This window comes from Dromaius novaehollandiae, chromosome 23, assembly GCF_036370855.1.
Source record: "Dromaius novaehollandiae isolate bDroNov1 chromosome 23, bDroNov1.hap1, whole genome shotgun sequence".
NCBI classification, from domain to species: Eukaryota; Metazoa; Chordata; class Aves; order Casuariiformes; family Dromaiidae; genus Dromaius; species Dromaius novaehollandiae.
Window position 1 is genome coordinate 6,260,879 of NC_088120.1, and position 16,664 is coordinate 6,277,542.

A 16,664-nucleotide genomic window follows, 5' to 3' on the forward strand; every position below is an offset into this window, starting at 1 on the left:
TGGACTGGACGGGAGAGTCACAGGTCAAAATGGGATGTATTTAGGGAGCCAACAGTGAAAATGCCAGGGCTGGCCGGAGGGACCGATGTCCACTGATGGGCAGTGCGGTGGCAGCTCCTCTGCTGCAGATTTCCCTGACCGAGGTAGTTTGTCCTTCATTTCCTGAGCTACAAATTCACTTGGACACATGTTCTGAATTTAGAAACAAGCACATTCAGTGGAATTCATATTTTATGAGGCCCCTTCTAGGGGCATTGTAAAAGAAACGACAAAATTTATTCTCCCATTGTTTCCATTCCCTTAAAACTAACTAACAAGCATCAGGAATGATATAAAAGGATCTGCTCAGACTGCGCTTTGAACCAGGAGGTTCAGGAGTCTGTGAACATCCCAGAATTTGCTATGTGCCAATGAGACATTAAGGATTAGAGAACGACTTTTGTTCCCACTGCAGTCCAGGAGAGCTTCCCTGTTATCACACTGAGGCAGGTTTGGGGAGGAATCGACTTAAATATTGCAGACCTGGTGATCCAAGAGATGCTCCATCCCTACCGTGTGGTCTTGTTGACTGTTTTTCCATCTTCTGCTTTTTTTCTTCTTTTTAATCTTACAAAAACCATGGACAGAACTACATCAAAAGAGGAAAGTCAAGCACTCAGACCTCTGACAGCTCAAATTTGCCATTTTAATATTCCTAAATATAGGTATATATGCACACATAGACACTCCAGCTGTTCACTTAGTACCAACAAAATGTCAGGGCCTTATATTTTCAGAAATAATTCACGGTATTTCAGCTGCCCAAACGGATAAACCTTAGAGACGTGATTCTGCACTACCCAGATGTGCTGCACTCTCAGAAACCAGAAGCCCCTCTGACCCTTCCCAAAAGTTTCTCCCTAGAAATGGAGGGTCCTCAAAATCACAGCTCACCTCTGAAAGTGAGGGCGATACTTGTCTCCTTGCCTATGTCTACATTAAAAAGCTATGTGGTGCAATGGGAGCTGAGTGTGCTGAGGCCCCAGCGTCTGTGTTGTGTGAGTTTTTGGGGTCCCTTTGGACCAGCCCCAGTCCTGTTCCATGCCCAGACATGGCCGGGACACACTGGGTTGCTCCTGGAGAGCAGTTAGGTTCATCTGGACAGAAGCTGATTCACACTTTCTGGAATGGCTTCGTGATGTGACCCAAAACACAACCGATGGGGACAGCAGGGGGAATTCCTTCACAAGCACATCTTGATCCCCACTAAAACACTGGTGGAGATGCCCCCAGAGAGGCCAAGTGACTCTCCCTCACCCTCAACCAAAGCTTGGAGATTTGGAAATTCAAGTCTGTAAAATTTCTCTCCACCCTCTCTAATCTATAAATCATCCCCTAGCCATTTGTTTGGGGGAAATATATAGTCCCTGCCATAACCACTGTGAGATAAAGCATTGTAAGTGTTACAACATGTGGCTAATCCCTTTAATAGATCTCTTGCTATTAATTTAAGTGCTTGTTTTGGCTTCGCTAGGCCCTGTCATTATTCCTGTGGATTATGTCTTCAAGGTGGCCTATCTGCCTTATCCAAATACTTTTCATATTTCAAACTCCAGAGCTCACTTAGCATTCAGCACAAACCAGCCAAACACCTTGCAGAGTCGCTGAACTGTCGAGGCATAAATCTGCCACCCGTCTAGCTGCGAAACAAATGGCTGCAAGTTAAAAGGAAGAGTGCTACATACTGTATCATTTAGCAGCGATGATCTTAAATGCAGCTGCAGATAGATACAATTTGCTCGTTCATTGAATAGTGGGAAGGCACATTTTCTCAGCAGCCTCGTAGGCCGGTTGGAATAGAGTAGCACTGACCTGAGAGTCACTAGAACGTATCTGGTCCCATTTGCTCCCTTATAATTGACCTGTTTGGGCACACTGAAGGTCAATCAGCAAAGTTTCTTTTCTGTTCTAATCACAGATGGGTTTTTAAGACACAACAGAGAGCAATCGAGGCGCCTCTGTGTCCTTCCCCAAAGTTAACGGGCCCTGACGCTTCTAAACCTGGTGCTGAGAGACATCAGGAGCTTCAAGGATGAGCTTCCAGCTGGCATCTCCCTGCAGCCCTCGCAGAGTCCCCGGGCGCCGGCGGTCTCGCGTTTGCAGCTTGAGCGTTCCATCCGCACAGAAACGCGGCGGGGGAAGAGCCGGGACGCGCTTGTGCTTGACCACGTCTCCCAGGTGAGGACGAGCCTCTGCGCTGCGTTTCTACCAGTGAATTCCCCCTCCGCCTCCCCTCAGCTTGCAGTCGTGCCGCGTGAGGGTGAGCTCTGCCTGAGGAAAGCAGAAATGAAAAATCCAATGAGGACATCAAGAACACGACCTCCTAGTACTACATTCCCGTTCACTTTGAAATACCTACATGGGCTACAAACCAGACGCTTCCTGGGAAGAAGCTGTCTCGGCAGCTCAGCTCAGTAATATTGGGCCAGGCAGAAAAAAAATCAAGTCCTGGACCCCCCAGGACCCATATCTGAGCCCAGAGCCCCTCAATCTCTCCCTTTGTCCAGGAGCTGCAGGATATCAAAGCCAATAAGGAGATGCTGAGCCTCCTTGGCTTATGTTCGTTTCTGTTAAGTAATGACTATTAGTATTCAGGCCAAAGACCTCTCAGCATTATACAGTTCAATATTTTCTGCCCCTGTAACAAAGGCAATCCATTTTGCATGCAGAACGCAGGAGTGCAACCTTTTGTTAGTCGAGTTTCTTAAATTTTTATCTCAAAAATCAATGAAGAATTGGAATTCCACATCTCATTTTATGGTCAGGAGAAAAAGAGGGAGAGCATGAGGGAAAATGATGAAAGAGGGGAAAGGGGCGGGGGGAACCTAGCTGAACCAGATATGCTCATAAATTCTTTAACAATTTAATTACTGTGCATTTTGCACTTTGGTTTTAGAGCTTTGAATGAGGGTTGGTTTTTCTGTTGTATTTTTTTTTCCCTGCAGAGTCTATATAGAGTTCCTTGTCTTTTGTAGTTGATCTTCTTGGAGAAAGAAATTATTCTCCATCCAATTAATCTAATTAGAATGTAATCAAGTTGTAGAGATCTGTGCAGCAGCGTGAGTGATTAGGAAAAATTACCTTTCCGCAAAGAGTTTAAATTTAATTTTAGTTCCATAATCTAAAGCCCAAATAAAGGAAAGTGTAATTTGCACTGCAATACTTCGTGCCATGCTGCCTGTTTCCTGGGTAGAAAAGCAAATTTCAGCTATATTCACAACAAACCACCCTTGTGTTTCACAGCTCCAACCACTCAAAAGCTACAGTTTCCATTTTCCAGAAGGAAATGGGAAGACACATTTTGCTTGAGATGACACAATGGGTGGTTGAGACAGACCTGGATTTTTAGTGCTCAAGTCTAGGGTTTAACCCATTAGACCATCACACAGAAGAGGTACTAGCTGGTGGGTTGCCGAGACCGGCGTCCTTTTGTCAACCGTGATCAATGCTTTCGCTTTCAAATGGAAGTGTGTGAGCACTCCTGCAGCAAGCAAGAGTAAATTGGAATATTCTTTATTTTCTCTGTTTTTTTCCTCTAAATCAGGAATAAAAATTTGACATTTCAATTTTATCTGTGCAATGACACATTCTGAAAACACTTCTTTTCCACCACATCAGGAGGTTTCCAGGGCCATAAATAGTTCAGTCAATAGTAATGAACTAAACCTACATTTTTTGTAATTTGCTGAATTGTTTCTTTGGGTTCCAGCCCTCCCATTTCAACTTAGCTGAGACATTTCATTTCAGACACAGCTTTACTTTCCCTCCGAGAAAGGTTTCTGGGGGAGTAGTGTAACTCTCAACTCTTCAGCACATCAGGAAAGCTAAGACAAAAAATTTTGCATTAGGCTGCATTAAATCTGACAGAAGCTGGTGAGCAGAATAGCTGCCTTTCACATTAGACAGTTGTGAACCATCACTAAGACCTGAATCTCGAAAGCCATCTACCCTTTAGAGACCTGGCCCAGCCAAAACCTTGCACCAGGCCCATCTACTCTGTCCTGCTATTTGGATGCAAACCCTCATTACAGAATTTGAGAAACCATCTCCCAGGGACATTCGGTCCCCAAAATCGCGGCCCTGCTGAGCTTGATTCAGCTGCTCAGGCGAGATTGCCACTGCACTTCTGACTTTCACCCTTGAATCCCTATTCACATGTTCACCAGCCAAAAACTAAGCAACCGAAATGCCTTTGTGGTGGAACGCATAGGTATTTAGGTAGCTAGGTACCTACCTGCATACATACATACCCTAAAAGGTTTATGAAAGGAATGATTTTTAACGTGCCCCATGAGAAGTTCCCACTCTCTTAAAGCCAGGGTCGGAGATTAGGAGGTGGAGAAATCATAATACTCTGCTAATTGCAAGAACAACCAGCCGAGCACCTTCCACACTGCCCTGCCAGGAAAAAAAAAAGAGATTTTGTTAGAATTTTCAAGCTTATGAATTCTAAAACATTTTGAATGTTGTCTACAATAAAACAAACCCTTCCCACTCTTTTATCCCTTTTTAAATGTCTTGTAGCCTTTTTGGGGTGTAAATCTTTATTCAGCAGAGCTGGGAGGACTGAGGAGGCTACTCAGTAACTTCCCCTTCGTGTGCACTGATCTGACCCCAACCCCAGCAGAATTAACAGGGGGACAGAGATGAGTTTGTCCGCTGAGTGCCCCTTTAGGACACCCCTTCGAGCAAGAAGTGACCGCTCGCCTCAGCCCTTGAAGGAAAGGGACTAAGGAAAAGAAAGAAAGCGAAGGAGGGAAGGAGAGTGAGGGAGAGAAAAATGAATTGCTTAAAACTTCTATTACTCTTCATTACCTTCTGCTTTATGTAAGTTCCAAGGTTCATTTACCAGCTCTAAGTAGCCCGGTGCCTCTGTGTGTAAGAGTTGTCATGCCTATTGCTCCCATTAATGTACTACGTGGAGCTAAAGGTAGCTCTGCTGGTGCTCCGAAGCCAAATCAATGTAACTAATGTACCCCGTGCCACAAATCTGTAACCGTCCGTTGTCGGACTAGTTGGATCAGCTTCGAGTATTTTTTGCAAATGGGGAAAGACAGAAATTACTGCTAACGGGAACTTCTCAGGTGTGTATGAGGTGAAAAGGGATGTTCCCCTGGGGACGGGGACCAGCGTGTGCCCTGGCTGCTGGGTGCTGAGCACTGGGTCATCGGGGCTGTCCCTGTGCATCCAGCTGCTGGACGCGAGCAGGAGTGTTGCTTCCCCCAGAAGCTCAGGAGATGATTGTTTGAACATCTTTTCTTTCTTTTGTGAGATGTGGCCACATGTAGCATCAGAGGTCAGAGTGGTTGCACAGAAATTTGAACAAATTAGCCTTTCTTAAGATTAAAATACGCTTTTTTTTGCAGAGAATCCTCAGGTTTCCTTTAAAATCTGCTGTGCTGCTGCACAGGCATGCCACTTCAGTATGACCAGGACAGCCAGCACCCCAGCTTCTAGATAAAAAACAGCAATGAGCCAAGACAATGTGGTCCGAACACAGAGGAAAAGTGCCCCTTACCCGAGGGAATATCATTTTTCTATGAATTTTTCCTAGCACGTATTTGTAGGCTTGGTCATGCCCAGAACTCCAGTCCCACAGGAGGCAACTTGCAAAGTTTTCTCTGAGCTTCCCTTTGAAAAGGGAAAATTCTTTAAGAAAATGTGCAGTAGCTCAGTATTCAGGTGGGGAAAGGAAGGCAGGAGCTGCTGGGAGAAACAGGACAGCCTGTCATTTATCTTGGAATATATATTGTAGAGAAACAATATGAATATTTTGGATTGCCATTCATTAAACACACATTTATAAAGCGTTCACTGGGAAGGGAGGTTGCAATGGACATTGCAAGCCCCTGAAGTCCGTTTTGGAGGAACTGCCTGACTCTCCTGTGTTTCTTGCCGTTGTTGTAGCAGACCTTCCAAAGAAAGGCTCTGAAGCACCTTGGTGCCAGGGTGTCCTTTCTTCCCAGGCTGGGAAGCTGTGCTAACATGTGCATCCCACTCCTCTGGGCTCTTTTGGAAATCCTAACACTGTGCTAGCAGCTGTGGTCTAACTCATGGCCCCTGCATTGTAGCTGGCCATCTACAGCTATGTTGGATGCAACTAAAAACAAAAAAAAACAAAAAAATAACAAAAAAAGCTCTTTCCAAACCTACCAGCTAGTCCATACAGCTCCTGGATGAGACCAGGCACTGTGCTGTGAAGGTCACAGCAAAAGCTGGCTGCTGCCCCACAGACCTTCCAACCTAAATACATGAGAAGGTCAGAGGAGGGAAGGAGAAATAAGCACAGAGAGGGACAATGATTTATCCAAGGTCACCCAGCACATCAGTGGCAGAGTTAGGATTTTCCAACCACCACAGAAGTCCTCATAGCACAAAAGCAAAATGTTTTCCTGTGATGCAGAAAATCCTCTTTTCTATACTTAGCTGCAGAATTACTCCTGGAACACTATAGTTTTCTTAGGTTCCTTGGACAAAATAATGTTTTTACACCAAATGCCAGGAGAGGCAAAGATGATTTGACATTTCTTTGAAAATTGCACCCTGAACTATTAAGGATGGGCAACCTATTTGGATGCACTGCCAGCACAAACTCTTCAGATTTACACATTTCAGTCAGAGCTGCCTGCAACCCTTCTGCAAAATCGGAGGAGAATTGCATACATTTTTCCCCTCTCTCTCTTTACACTGAGACAAATCTCCAGGAAAATTCATTACGCGGTTTAAGTGATGGGATTTATCATTCCATTCAGATGCTCAGACTCACAGCTCTCCCCGCTGTCATACCAGCGAGGCAATTCTAATTTGTTTCTTTCGTATTTCCCCCACAAAGTTTGCCTCCGAATGATGGGGAGAAAATAGACCCGAAAGCCTAGAAAGGCTTTGGGGCTAAATGTAGAGCCATGGGCCGATTTAGTCCCTGCTGCTTCCCAGTATGGGACTGGGGAGCCATTGTAAAATGGGAGACCGTCCTGGCCAGTTCATGGGGACCTAATGCAAACCTCGTACCGGGGCTGCTGCACAGCGTGGGAGTATTGTGGAAGTACAGACGGGTCTGTCACCTACCGCGGTGGAGGTTTCTCCCTCCTGAAGGAAGGCAGGAGGTCCTGGTGTAGCTACTCCAGGGAGCTGGTCCTTGCGCGTGCCGGATTTCTCTGAGATCTCACCACGGTTGGAGTGCCTCTTCTGCCGTCTCCTCCCTGGGCAGGACCCTAGATCTGGCACCCGCATCTCATTTTATACGTGTATGTCTTTTATTCAGTCTGACCTTCATCTACTGGTACTAATAAATGGATGGAGGTTCCTATTAGCCCCATATAAATACATTTTTTGTTAATAAACACCGTGGTCTTATACCTGGAGAGTTAAGTCTATCTGCCTAGAGTCATTACCCTGTAAGCAGGAAACAACTCCACCTGGTCATCTAATTGATATATTTTGTTTCATTCCCAATAAGCTGCAAGAAGGTAGGTTTGTTCTAGAGGAAACTACAATTTTTATCATCTTCCTCATTCTAAGGAAGGATGAAATGAATGAATTTACTTTATGTGTACTAAAATATTTAAAACATGCTGTGAAAGATGTAAAACATTTTGGTATAACTATAAGATGCATTAATACAATAGCCAGTCCTTGAAAATAAAATGTAGTCATAGGTAGGTAGAGAGCTAGTAAAGAGATAAAGAGAGAGATCTTACTTTATTAAATAGACACATATCCTACTCAATTGCAGCACCATTCCCATGCAGTCGCAATGTTCTTTTCCCACTAATACCAAATTAATTCGTTTTGATTATTGTTATTACGGCAAATGGCAAAAGGAATTAACAGTGATGAATCAGGCACTTACTGCAAAGCGCGAGCTGGATTTCCCACCTCCCTTCGAGACGCAACAAAACCTGCACATGGCTGCACGTCCATAAAAGTGATGGAAGAAAATGGGAAGGAAATCATCTGGCAGCTTAAAAAGATTCCTTGCAAGTTACTGCCTGCCAGACTCTGTACAAGACCTGAGATCATCACTGCCACCTAAAAACAACTAGAGACAGAACATTTCTTTTTTCCTCCCTGTTTAATCACATTTTTGGCTGGAGAGAGGGTGGCGTGGCCATAGCGAGCGCCTGGACTGAGCTGGCACCAGCGGCGCAACCAAAGCGCAGCTTTTGCAGCCTGCACCTGCTCAGGTTGTGCCCTCGGGAAGCAAACGTGCGGGGCTGCAAGAAGTGGCCTCCTGGTCTGCAGGGCAGCTCTGAGCCTCATCCTCTTGCCCGCACCACATTCACAGCACAGCCCCCCACGACATCTCCCTGGCTTAACTTGAACCGTTTTTTCTTTTTTTTCCCCCAGCCTGTGGCATCACTGGGATAAGGGAGACACCGCTTTCACTCCTGAAACCCCTCCTACATTTTCTCTGCAGAGAAGCTCCAGGAGGACATCAAATGAACTCCCCCCTCTAGTCACAGCCTGATTTGCTTATATTTATCAGGCCAGTGGGGCCTCGGCTGAAAAGCAAAGAAACGCGAACCAGCTCCGCTCGTCTCCTTGTCTCCCTGGAGTCGTTCCTCGGTGCTCTGAGCGATCCAGCGTTGCTGTGCAGGGGGTCCTGGCATCCCTGCTCAGCCGTGGGGAAAGCACAGCTCTGCATCTAGGGCAGTCGGTGGGGGACTTGGATGATCTATATTCAGGTCCCACTAGGGCTGGAGAATCCTCTTGTGTTGGGGAGCTTATTCTGGCCTGGAAAAGAGTTGATGGCATTGCTAAGTCTGAGAGGACTGTGAGGAGGAAACAAAATCACAGCCCCAACTGACAGGCATGATGGCAAAAGAAAAAAAAAGAAAAAAAGGGAAAAAGAAAGAAAGAAAAAAAAGAAACCAGCCCTGCACAAATGAAGTTTAACGTAGTTGCAGCATCCTAAAGCTCCAACTCATTCAGAGGGGATTGAACTCAACAGCAGAAGAAGTCCCCACGAGAGGGCATTGCTGCAATGGCTCTGTGCAAGGCCCTGCATTTCTCTGCACTGCTGTTAACTCCTTTGCGAGACGGAGATTGCAGTAACACAGTTTTCCCCCACACCAGCTTGGGACTTTTCAGGGCCACAGACTTCCTTTGCCTCTATCATCAGCTTGGTCGTGACCCCCTCCACCTCCCCCCAACCCCAGCATTAACAAATGCTCTAACACATGCTCGTCTTAACAGAGCTGCTGGGTTAGAGCCCAGCTGTATTAGGGACTTTAGTGCTGCCCTGCCCTTATTTTAGACAGTCAGGACAAACTGAGCGTGAGTGGGAGCAAACGACATTTCATTAGCAACAGAGATCCCACGTGCAATGGGGGTGTTGCTCAGCTTGGTGGCATTTTTTTTGCTTTCCTCCACATGCTCTCAATTTCTTTTGATAGCAGGAGCAAGGCATGGGCTCGACACCTCCTTGGGCAGCTCCCAACCTCTGGTAATAACTCCGGTGATGCTCACCGTTAAGTGCCCTGCAAGAACGGAGGTGTTTGGCATGCGGGTGGCACCGTGGCAGTCATCGCATTCAGGGGATGTTATGGGAGATGTCACACAGGCAGGGCTTGCTGGACTTCCCATAATTAATGTGCCTTCACCCTGAATCCCAGCCAGCAGCTCGCCAGGGCTTACGCCCCTCTTTTACACAGCTGTTAGAGTTTGATGGACCAAGGTGTGAGCTGAGAAAGGTCGAGACAGCTGGCGTTGCTTTGGGGACCATGCGACTTCCCACAGCGCTATGGGACACCCACACCACCCCTAAGCTGGGGATGGCCAGGCTGGCTCAGGGGTCACATCCAGGGTCCCCATGGCTGGTTTGGGCTCTGCCAGGGACAGCCTTTAGCTACTTCACAAGAGCAGGCAAGAAACCCTGAAAGAGAGTTCTGGAGCAGCTTGCCCAGAGAGACGGGCAAGACTCAGAGATTTGAGACCCTGCTCTGCGCTGGATGGTTTTGAGCCTCTCTCTGCCTCCTCAATGCTAGCACTTTCCTGCAGATATATTTTGAGGTACTCGGAAAGAAAGACAGCAAGAAAGACCTGTTTGTAGACCAAGAGGTAGAAAGACCAGGCTTGCAAAGGTCACCGCAGTGCTGTGGAACAAGACCAGATCCAGCACGTGCCTTCACACTGGCGCAGAGACCTGTCCCCACAGCCACGTCCAGTACCCCCCTACCTGTTCCTGCAGTTATGGACCCCCGGCAGCCTCAGCCAGCAGGACAATGGCATTCCCAAGACCTAATCCCCATCGCACAGTCGGGATCATCTCTCTCTGGACAAGCTGACAAAAGCTGTTAGAAGCCAAAGCTGCCACGGAGCAGGCACCATTTGTTTGTTTGTTTGTTTGTTTGTTTGCAGACACCAAGAAATGATGCGATGCTATTAGCATCTTTGAATCCCCAGCTATGCTGAGCGTGCACGGAAATAGCAGGCGGTGCGATTCCCTCTGTCTAACACAGCAGGAGAACAAGGGTTGGCTTAATAAGGAGGTGACGTGGAGGTGGCTGCACATGAGGGAGCTCAGACAGAGTGGCCCTCCTGGCTGGCAAGGGACACGGTCACACACACACCAAAGCTGTTCCCACCCCAGATCTGAACTGAACCGGGGGTCACGGTTTGCGGGGATGTGGGAAGGAGAGGAGCATAGCAGGGCTGGAAGACAAGGGCAGGGGAAGCTGCATGCCTGGTCCCATGTGCCGTGTGCCTTCGGGGTGTTTTTTGAGAGGGACTTATAATCGTGATAGGATTTTAATAGAGCAGCAGCAACACCAGCAAGCATTAGAGGAAAAGTTTGGGAGTGAGGGAGGGGGGACGGCTCCATCTCCAAGTTTAACAGTCTCTGACCAGGTTCAAGACCAACCAGGCTGGCCCAGACTGCTTCGGGAGAGGTTCCCTTGCCATCCTCACCACTCCAGGGCTCCATTATCCCGACCCTCTGGTGCGGCCAGAAGCCTCTCTCTGCCCCCTTTTCCACTCCTCAGGGATGCAGCTATTTCTGTATTACAGGGAAGTTTTAGGAGAAGAATCCATTAGGGGCTCATTTACAGCCATGCCCTTAGGCAGACACAAACCCAGCTTCACTGAGATGATAGATTAATCCATCAACCTACTTCACCGCTGGCCTGTTCTGTCTGGAAACAGCATTACTGAGCACAAGTACCTAACACCGGGCCGTGCTTGCCTTCTCACTCCCTTCACAGCCTGAAGATGCTCAAGCACTCCTGGGCCCCCTGTGACAGGTAGAGCCCCAAGGAAAGCCATGCAGCCCTGTGTCCACGTGCCCCCACCGCTGTGCTAAAGGAAGAAGGTCTCTTCCACGCACTGATCTGCAGCTTTTGCAAACACGTGGGATAGATCCTCACAGCCAGAAGTGAGCGATGAAGTTTGGATGCTGTTTTGTCTTTTTTCTTTTCACAGAGATGCTCAAACCCGGGGCTGTGGCTTGCCTTCCTGCAAGGAACTAGCAACAGATTCAGATCCCATCTGAACTTCTTTCCACTTCCAGTTTTGATCCATCTCTAGACGTGAAGCAGGAGCCATTTGTGTTAAGGGAATAATGTAAGAACAACTTCCTGGACAAGATCAAAAGTCCATCTAGACCAGTCCCCTGCACAGCCAGCGTGGGAACAAGACAGGCATGTGGCTGCAAACCCTTCCTGAGTCTGACAATATGCAGCTTAGGGCCTTCCTGAGACAGAAGATGTATCTGTAAGTAACTTGTGTTTAAAAGCTTTTGATAGACCTTTTTTCTAAGTATTTGTCTAATCATTTTTTGAACCCATTTCTGCTTTTGATCTCCACAACATGATCTGGCAGTGAGTCTCATAACCAAATTAGGCATTGTCTGAAAAAGTCCTTCCTCCATAAGAGGAGAGATAAAGATATCTTGAATTTCATCTGTTGCTGACATCAACCTGAACTCAAATCTTTCTTGCATCTCTTCAAGGAAGTGCAAGTCATGCCTGGCCAAAGGACCGTGGCTGACTGGGTCAGGGCGTCCAAGGGATCACAAAGAAGGTATTGCTCTTCCCAGGGACATCTACGTTCATACGGTGCAGACGGTCCCTGAAGAGTCCCTAGTTCCAGTAAAGTATGTTCCTACTAGGGCCATCCACATGATCTGCACTTTCACGCCCATTAAGCTTTTTCCTCACTACAAAACCCCTTCTAAATCTCTTTTCATCCACTGATATAATGGGAAAAAAGAGAATTTTGTTATTCCCCAGAGATGGGGAAAGTAAGGTAATGAGATTACCTTTTACAAAGTCATGCGTCAAAAGAGATGCTCATGCATCCACAGACATGAAAAAAAGCACCAATCCTTTCTAGGAGCTGGTATCTCAGTCCAGTTTCAGCTGGAGATGGGAGAGCTCTGTTACATCTGGCTGGTTATAGTCTGCGCCAGCTTTGAAAACATCAGCCTGACTTCCCAAAGTTTCCACAAGGCTTAAGTCAAAGTGAAAAAATAAATTACAGGTCTCTCAAATCCTGTTCTCAGCCTTCTCACTCACAGTTGCTTGCACGTTTTTCCAAACAACTCTGCCTCCTTCCTCCTGCAAATTTCGAAAGGAGACTTCTCTACCAGGAAGCCAGAATTTTTCACTTTGTGCTGGTCTGGACCTTACTGCTGGTTGGTCATAATAAGCATAATTTTATTCCTGAATAGTGATGCCTTAGTCTATAAGTGCTCTCTCCATATGCCCCAGATCATGACAATGTTCCTTCAGATAGTTTCTGAAGTAGACGTCAGAAAAGGAAGGATTGGGAGAAAAAAAAAGAAAAATAAAGTTCCTAACAACCACAGTCATCAGTGCGCACCTCCATTCTCCTGATGTTAAACACTGCTGACATAGGCCCTGCACTGCACAGATCTGTAGCTTCCTTTAAATTAGCAATTCCACAGACACAGTAGGAGCTTGCATATGAATTGTCCATAAAGGGAAGAGAGTCACAATATCAGCCTAGCATGAAACCCTGGTTCCTGCTTTTTAATTAAGATTTCAAGCTTGTGTCTCTCCTGAGGTGCTGTGGGAGGTTTTGCCAGACAGAATAAGCAGCCGGGATCCCTCTCAGCAAATTGGCTTTTCATAGGATCCTAGCTCTGCTCATACATGCTTTAGTGCCTGATTCTCAGTGCCAAATTCGGGGTATAACATCTACAAGAAGATGTGGCCCCAAAGTCTGGCACCGTGACCCATGCCTGCAGGCTCAGGTCCTTTTGTGACTCCCCTCCTTGAGGAAGGTCTTACAGGCAATACGCAGAGGCGGTGGGACGTGAGTTTTGGTATGTGTCCGTCTCAGCATATCCGATCCTTGATTAAATGGGATGATGACATTCCCAGTGTGAATACCTGCGTTTATATCCTTTAAGAGAATACTAAAAGAACGTGCATGGGTGGAGAACAGATTTTAAAGTTTCTTTTCCCTAGCTATTCCTGTCTGCCATGCATCCCTGCAGCTGGAAAGTGAATTCAAAGAGACATGAACAACCAAACAAGTTATCTTCCAGAATTAAAGGAAGAGATTGACAGAACTTCTGGAACAAGAGTATTTGGAGTTATTCCCTCTGCTGTAGGGTTTGTATTGCCCTGTGAAAATAGACTTAAGAGCAAAGCAGTGTAACCAGTTGCCAATGGGGTAGACCTGAATAGCAATCCAAGCAGTAGAATCGCAAATCAAGGCCATCATGACTGAGAGCATTTATAAACATGGTTTTACCTCTCTTCTGCTTCCACCTTTTGTCCATCTTGTCTCCTTGCATGTTGTTCTTCAGTGGTCATCATCTAGCAGTGACGGGCTTCCAGACTCTAGGTCTCACCAAAATGCAATGACAGTCTTCTCTGGACAACCATGGCTTCACAGCGTTTGTGTCTCTGTGTCAGAGGAAATATTCTTGCCTTATTCTGGAAAGTGGTTTAATCCCCTACCAAGAAACAGAAATGGGAGGGAGCTGCATGGACAGAAAGAGAAGCCCATTTCTGCAAAATTGCTCCTGCTTCCCTCCCTCGCCTCTCCTGCCCAGGCCCGGTCAGGGATGAACAGGGAACTTCTTGGGTGACAGTTGAGGCACTTGTGGGGACACAGCTCACATGTGGTCACCTCAACACCCCAGCAAGCACCGGGGAGCGACATCACCAAGGGCTGCCCATGCCTGCAAGGCACCGTGCCAGGCTTCCCCTGGAGCTCCCCCGTACTCCCACCGCTGCCCTCTGAGCGTGAGGGGGGCAGGTAGGGCCTGCTGTAAGCCTCAGGCTGCGCTTCAGGCATGTCCCGTAGCCCATAGCACTCTTCCAGACTCCACTCCTCCATCACAGGCCTGTTGCCTCATCTTTAAATCCAGAGCAAAGCCTGGTGAATCATAGGCACCCCAAACATGAAGCAGCAGCAAACCTGCAGAGTGCCAAGAAAACCTAACAGGCGTGAGGGTCGTGACCAGAAATCCCTCTCTCCCTCCCTTTTACATCACTGCCAATTGAAGATTCATTTAGGAGCAAACGAAAGCACCAGAGAGACCCCAGCGTGGTGCTCCCCTGGCGATCACGGGCTCCAGCGTGTCAGGAAGCTGGGCTGCATGCATGCATCATCCCGATAAATGCCGCCCCTCCCAAGGCAGACCTTTCCTGGGCAAGCAGGAGCCGGCATCCAGGAGAAGCAGCCTCCCCGCAGGCAGTGCTAGATCGTATCCAAGACCGATCCCCTCGGAGCAGGGACTTTTTCCATGTTTGCAAAGGTCCAGCTGAACAGGACCCTGCTTGGAGGCCTTTAGATGCCACCTGCAACACCAAGAGCGGTACCACTGACCAGCACAGCCCACTGCGAGGTGTCACCATGGGGAGGAGAAAGCGAGGAAGGCCACACTGGAAGCACGTTTAAAGGTTTCACAAGCGCTCGCATAAAGCATTTAAAGTGCAATAAAAACGGCGAGTGAGTTATCGGGATCTGGTCTGGAGAAGGAAGCTAATGCCTTGCCCTACAGATGTTCATGAAATATTAAGTGACTTTAAAAGGAGGAGGAAAAGGCTGCAGTAAAATAGACCACTGTTAAAAGCAGGTCCAGCTGCCGCTGGCCTCTGACAACCAGCCAGTGAAATGCATGATTTCTTTAAGACTCATTAACTCCCATGCTAGTGTTAATGGTTCTGTAGCCGTTCATTCCTCTTCCTCTCCACCATGTGAAGGGCTTTATTTAGAAGCCAAGATCCGAGTCCGGCTCCACAAATAACATGTGCCTGCATGTAATTAGGCTTTAGCAGAGCAAAACTCCCCAGCCAAGGGAGAGTGGAAATCCAGGTCACAGTGGAAATCCTGCAGCCACCTCCTCCTGCCTTGCTGAAAGTAAATGAAGTCAGGGAATTTGGTGCGGTGGCACGGACTTCCCAGGCCCATATTCCACTGGGAGATGGAGGTAAACTGGGCAGAGGGGATCCTGCTGTGGGACAGCTCATTGAAGGACACGGGCTGGCTGCCTTGGCGTGCAAGCCAGAGACAGCTGAGGGACGCGTTGCCCAGCGCCTCACCCCATCCTCCAGCCGTACTTGCACCAGCGCCTGTTCGGACGGTGCCTTTTCCCCCCCCATTTCCAGGCTCGGGCAGCGGTGGGGAGACCAGAGCCCGGTGGGACAGGCATCGTGGCAGGGGTGCACAGCCAGATCTGGGAAGGGAGGGAGCTCGCAGAGCACCTGCCTTCAAAAAATGAGCACAGAGCAGGCGATTTCCAGGCTGGTGTGGAAGCAGCTTTCCTGGGAGCACCCAGGAGCTGGCAGCCGTGCTGTCCGTCTGCCTGGCTGCAGCGTGAGCTGCACCCGACGTGTCGAGCCTGCGTGATACGAGGGAGCAATAAACCATCGGCACCACTCTATTTTGTGTCGAGCCACTCCGCTCATCGCCAAACGGCTCTGAGACAAAGATGATAAACATTCAAAACTGATGTTTTGACATTTGCTTGTCCCAAATAGGGACAGAAAATTCAGAATACCAGGGGGAAAAAATTGCAGAGCTGAACGTCATAGAATTTCCATTCGGAAATGTCTAAACAGCTCATTTTCATGCAGCAAGACATCAACCTGCTTCTGCCCACGCTGCCATTCAGCCCCGGGAAACCTGCGGGACAAGCACCAGGTTCCCAGTCTGGGCTGGTGTCCCACATCGTGATGCTGAGCAGCTCCCTGGATGCCGAGCTGAAGAGGAGAGGTGGTTTAGCCAAAGAGGATACCCGGGTCAGGGACATCTACCTGGAGGCATGCAAATAACTGATTTCTCATTTGGCCACAGTATCAAATAATAAGAAAACCATTTCGATAAGAACAGAATCTATTCTTTGGGTTGAAATGCAATGATTAATTTGTTCTCTTTATGTACCTATTTTAGTGAAAAGGAATTAAGTGTAAAAATAAAAAACCTTTTGAATCAAGGCTCATTTCATTTTTAAGAAGTTGAAAGGCAGAACGCCAGGTGTTGTGCAGGGGTTTCTTTGTTCATTGTCACAGTTCAACATGAATTTGCAAAATACTTTGATTAAATCCATTCTGATTTTTCTTACAGAAACATTTCAGGTGACAACTTTTACCCAGAAGGCCCCACTTGTGGCAACTCCAACTAAACAATTTGATGTCAGCCTGAAGGGA

At 47.5% G+C, this 16,664-nt stretch overlaps 2 long non-coding RNA genes across 3 annotated transcripts; one reads left to right on the forward strand and one right to left on the reverse strand.

Moving 5' to 3' along the window:
• Positions 1-2,202: 2,202 nt before the first annotated feature.
• Positions 2,203-13,847, reverse strand: LOC112981208 (uncharacterized). 2 transcript variants are annotated; one of them, XR_010392655.1, is made up of 4 exons: positions 13,759-13,847; positions 7,105-8,772; positions 4,290-4,437; positions 2,203-2,310 (listed from the first exon to the last, which is right to left on the reverse strand). It is a non-coding gene; the product is annotated as an uncharacterized LOC112981208 (long non-coding RNA). The 2 variants fall into 2 exon arrangements; XR_003258648.2 differs by lacking the exon at positions 13,759-13,847 and having other exon boundaries at positions 7,105-9,164.
• LOC112981209 (uncharacterized) lies at positions 10,700-16,450 on the forward strand. The gene is made up of 2 exons (XR_010392656.1): positions 10,700-11,748; positions 13,814-16,450. It is a non-coding gene; the product is annotated as an uncharacterized LOC112981209 (long non-coding RNA).
• Positions 16,451-16,664: the final 214 nt, after the last annotated feature.